Here is a 5,717-nt window from a genome sequence, read left to right on the forward strand (position 1 = left end):
CTGAAAATCTCAGTAAAATTTACAAATCCCTTTAAATACAAAATTTAGCAAAACTGAGAAGGGGTGAGAAATTTTTAGTCAGTTAAAAACTGTTAAGAAAATGAAACCATAATTTAAGGTCTTCAAATGTAATAAATTCCAGTCTTTTTCAGTGAATTCCACTGCACATTTAGGGGAAAATATTCACATAGAGTAAAACAAGAAAGTTTTTTTAACTCACTACAGAAGGTAACATTTGGTATCAAGCAAGATTTTTTACAAAAACCTAACAAGGACTTTTCAAGAAAGGAGCATTATATGTCAATTTTACTTAAGAATATAAATGCAAATATCTGAGAAAAAATATTAAAATACTCGATCAAGCTGTGTATAAAAAGCATATGTCATGAGAAAGTTGAGCTTATATTAAGAATTCAAGGATTTTTTTTACATTCTTTGATCAAACACGTTCTTTGATTCACCACATTAGTAGAATAAAGGGAAACTTATTTGATTGTTTGAACAGATGCATAAAAACATTTAGAAAAATGCAATATCTATGCGTGATAAAACTTCCTAGTAAAGTAAAAGCATAGAGAAACTTCCCTAATATATAGTATGCATATGTGAAAACCTACTGCTCATCTCACAGCTGGTCTTGATAATTGATAGCTTTCTCTCTAATATTGTGAATGAATAAAGGAGCCATCACTTCTGTTCACTGGGCTGGCTGATAAAATAAGGCAGGAAAAAGAAATTTATAAAACAGACATATAAGGATCAGACAAAAATAATATGATCAATAGTTTGAAAACATATGCCTTTGTATATAGACTAAAGATGATTTCTTTCTTTTCTGCCACACAGTATGCCTTGTGGGATCTTGGTTCCCCAACCAGGAATTGAACCCAGGCCACAGTAGTGAAAGTGCTGAGTCCTAACCACTGAACCACCAAGGAATTCACTAAAGATGATTATTTTAATTCATAGCAGTTTCTGGATATCAGAAAAAATTTCAATTCTATTTTCATAGTCTAGCACCATATCATTGGAAAATGCAGTTTATTAGGGAAATCCTTGCAGTGCTGAAATACACAACTCTGTCTGAGATTCATGTTGATGTGTGGCAAAACCAATACAATATTGTAAAGTAATTAGCCTCTAATTAAAATAAATAAATAAATTTATATTAAAAAAACCTTAGAAGTAAATTTAACAAAAGTTAAAAGATTACATCCTTTAAACTATAAAACATTGTCAAAAGAAATTAAAGATTAAAAAAGTTAAAAGAAAATTCTCTAATATACGTACCATGCATGTATAGCGTGTGTGCTATGTTGCTTCAGATGTATCTGATTCTTTGCGACCCCTTGCACTGTAGCCTACCAAGCTTCTGGGTCCATGGCATCGAACGTACTGGAGTAGGTTGCTATGCCCTCCTACAGGGTATCTTCCTGACCCAGGGAGTGAAACCGCATTTTTTACCTCTCCTGCATTGGCAGCTGGGTTCTTTACCACTAGCACCACCTGGGAAGCCCTCTGAGCACATTAGTTTTGGTCAAGTCAGGAAAGCCATGGCCACTCTATGTATTCCAAGAGATACTAGTTTTAATGAAGGAATTGTAAGTTTATACATCCATTGACATGGACTGGAAGTGAAGGTCTGAAAAAATGCCACTAGAGGTTAAAAAATTACATTGCAGTCAATGATCTCAGCTGCCTACAACCTTCAAATGGGTATTTGCAAAAGATCACTTAGATATTATCACCTTGAATGACATCAGGAAAACTACCCATTCCACATGCTTATAACTCTGAGACAGATGGTTTTTACAGCATATCATTTTAGAAGTCTCTGCAAACCCCTTCTCTACTGCTTACTTACATTTCTGTTGCAACTGCCATCAGAAAATAAAGGCTTTTCCTTTTCTTCTGCTTTTCAGATCTCAAGTGAGAATCTCTTATTGTCAGATCTTTACCTAAGAATACACTGGAAACAGAGTCTCCCATGATTTGGAGGAAATTGTGAGGAGTGTTAGAATGTAGAGTTAACAACAAGACATCTGATAACCAGGGAAAATAAAAAATCTGATAAATTCAGAAGACATACATAATTACTTTAGAATGTTTTACTAGTTTAAATTCTAAGCATTTGACACTTATAAATATAAGCCTGAAACAAGTCATCTCTTTAATATAGTTGGAATCATCAGTGCAGTCTCTTTTGATATCAAGATATTCTAAGTTATTCTGATATATAAAATCATTCTGCAAATTGTTATCAAGGACAGCCAAGGGAAGTCCAAATGGTGAAGTTCCACACACAAAAAAATTTGTGTGTAAACATAACAGATGAGCCACAGTAATTTTGGGTCAGGAATTTTAAGAGTGAGATATCAATATTTGCCAAAGCTCTAGTTGATTCATTTATTCACCCTGCTATTTGAAAATATGTCATAGATTGTAATATATGAACTTGGAAAATCACTCTTTTATGTGATTTCCACAGTTATATATTCTAGGAATCTCACATGTGCTTTTAAAACACTTAAAAACAAAAAGAAAGAAAGAAAAACAAAAGCAAGGCGAACATTTCAGTTTTTGCTTTAAGAAACTGAAGACTGTTTATGCTATTGGAACCAAAGATTTATTTTTAAAGAGTAATGTCACCCTCTTGTGGTGTTTTCAGATACTGCTGCTAAAGATAAAGATATTAAAGGGTATATCTGTATAATAGGGAAGTATTAATGCTTTTCAGTACTTGCCTCTCTTGCATGCGTGCATTCTTAGTTGCTTAGTTGTGTCCGACTCTTTGCAACCCTTTGGACTGTATCCCGCCAGGCTCCTCTGTCCATGGGATTTGTAAAGCAAGAATACTGGGAAGGGTTGTCATTTGACCCTCCACAGTATCTTCCTGATCCAGGGATAGAACTGCATTGCAGGCGGATTCTTTACCCACTGAGCCATCAGAGAAGCCGTCTCAGTCAGGCTAAAATGTATTTAGCCAATGGTTGAGCACTTTTGTTTCAATCTTTATGTTAACAACTACTTCAAAGCATTTAAAATTTATTTTGTTTTAGAAAATACTGTTACATGGAAGGCTTTTAATAATAATTTTAATATTACTGAAAACTTGTTTGTGATTATTGTCTTCTTCTCCCATATAAATGTAAGTTATATAAAATAGAGACATTGTCTTATTCACAGATTAACCTCCTGAGTCTAGAGAAGTGCACAGTCAGCCAACAGACGCCTGATGAATCAATGAATGCAAATGTGAGAGAATGGATGCTTTCTCTCTTTTGTAAATATTTCAAGATAAATAAATTCCAGAATTTTCCTGATTTTGTAACAAACTAAGCAAACCAGAACTTTGTAAAGTGACCTATTTCAGTAGTATATGAAGAACTTGAATTGGATTAATTATATTTTGAAAATATGAATTTATTTGGTTCAGCTGGTGATACAATGTAGTGGAAAAAGTGTAGCCTTTGGAGTTGATAAGACAATTTTCACTTCTAGCTTTGCTGCTACTGTGATTTGGGGTAAGTGACAAACATTCTGAGGCTAGATTATTCTTTTTTGATATTGGAGAGAATAATAAGTTCCTTCATAGCACATTGACTGGCTAGAAATATGAGCTTTATTAATGTGAAATAACTTTTATCAATGTTTATTAATTTTATAATTTGAATTATTCAAACCCCCCAAGTGGATTAGTCACCAAATATTTAAAGGTGATACATTTTGTCATGTGTCATGGTAGTCCTAAATGGGGGGACTAAGCTGATAAAGAATCTGTCTGCAATGTGGGAGACCTGGGTTCATTCCCTGGGTTGGGAAGATCCCCTGGAGAGCTAAAGTATGTATAGAATTTCTAAAAATATTCAAAAAAAAATAAAGAACTCAATTTCCATCAGAGGGCAGACAGAATGAAAACCACAATCACAGAAGACTAATTAAACTGATGACATGGAATACAGCCTTGTCTAACTCAATGAAACTATGAGCCATACCATGTAGGGCTACGAAGACAGATGGGTCATGGTGGAGAGTTCTGACAAAACGTGTTCCGCTAGAGAAGGGAATGGCAAACCACTTCAGTATTCTTGTTTTGAGAACCCCATGAACAGTATGAAAAGGCAAAAAAAAATATGACAGTGAAAGATAAACTCCCCAGGTTGGTAGATGCCCAATATGCTACTGGAGAAAGAACTGACTCATTGGAAAAGACCCTGATGCTGGGAAAGATTGAAGGCAGGAGGAGATGGGGATGACAGAGGATGAGATGGTTGGATGGTATCACCAACTCAATGGCGAACAAACATATAAGACCTATTCTTCCTTTTCAAATGCTTATAGTTGAAAAAAATAGTTTAAAAACAGCAAATTAATATTATTTGTTCTAGATTGAAACTCCAGTTAAGTTCAAGCCTGATATTTACCAAATTAAGTGGTGCCTCAGAGGATAAAGCATCTGCCCGCAATGTGGGAAACCTGGGTTCAATCCCTGGGTCGGGAAGATCCCCTGGAGCAGGAAATGACAACCCACTCTGGTACTGTTGCCTGGAAAATCCCATGGACGGAGAAGCCTGGCAGGCTTCAGTCAATGCGGTCGCAAAGAGTCAGACACGACTGAGTGACTTCACTCACTCACTCAATATAATTTTAGGAAACTTCTGATAACAGTATTTAATGTTTTCGTATCATATTTTAGAAACAGAAAATGTCATTACTTTTAATGAAATGAGATATATTTTCAATCACACCAAGTACGTTTCTTTAACCCTTCAAAAAATATATCATAATCATGTGAGTCAGCAGATCTCATGACATAATAATATCCCTAGGTTTTTGCCCGCCACACCTAATGCAAAGAGCTGACTCATCAGGAAAGACCTTGATGCTGGGAAAGTTTGAGGGCAAGAGGAGAAGGGGGTGACAGAGAATAAGATAGTTGGATGGCATCACTGACTCAGTGGACATGCGTTTGAGCAAATTCTGGGAGATAGTGAAGGACAGGGGAGCCTAGTATGCTGAATTAGACATGACTTTAGCAAGTAAACAACAACAATCCCTTTAAAAGTATTCAGTTGGGGTAAATACTCTTTACTCCTTAGCTCCTATAAAAGCTTTCATTGGTCCCCTATTTGGTGTGTGTGTGTGTGTGTGTGTGTGTGTGTGTGTGTGTGTGTGTGTGTGTTTCTACTTGCTCATAGGTAAGTCTTTCAAGACATTTTAACTTGTAGATGCTATCCTAATTTAGTAGTTGAAAAGTCAAATTCTGTACAAAAATAAAAATATCAAACTCAATTTAGGGTTTGTTTTTCTTGCCTCAGTGCTATTCCAGATTTCCCACAGCTGGTTTACATTTTGGCTTCCATCATGATCAACAGAGGAGGGTGGAAAGAGAGGAAATGTGATTAGTTAATCTCTGTCCGTGGATCCTTTCCAGCCTCCCACCCCTGGCAGATGGTTTAAGCCAACTCTCTGCAGGGTTCTTCATGGGGATTTTTGCTGTCTTTCTCCCTTGAAGTTCCCTGATGTGCATGACTGTTTGTGACAACCAGGGTATCAGGAATTATACCTCTGGTTTCTTTCTGCTCCCCAATTACATGAGATTCCTATCCCTGGAAAACATTTGTGCAACTCATGTCTGAAAGCCCTCAGAGTGCAGACCTATCTCATGGCAGTGACGTTCCTTAAATCTGCCCCAAAACAGTCCATCTGCTTTTTCC

At 36.1% G+C, this 5,717-nt stretch overlaps 1 non-coding gene across 1 annotated transcript; it reads right to left on the reverse strand.

The window, feature by feature from the left end:
* TRNAE-UUC lies at positions 867 to 938 on the reverse strand. The gene has a single exon. It is a non-coding gene; the product is annotated as a tRNA-Glu (tRNA).

The sequence above is a fragment of the Capra hircus genome, chromosome 5 (assembly GCF_001704415.2).
Source record: "Capra hircus breed San Clemente chromosome 5, ASM170441v1, whole genome shotgun sequence".
Taxonomy (NCBI): domain Eukaryota; kingdom Metazoa; phylum Chordata; class Mammalia; order Artiodactyla; family Bovidae; genus Capra; species Capra hircus.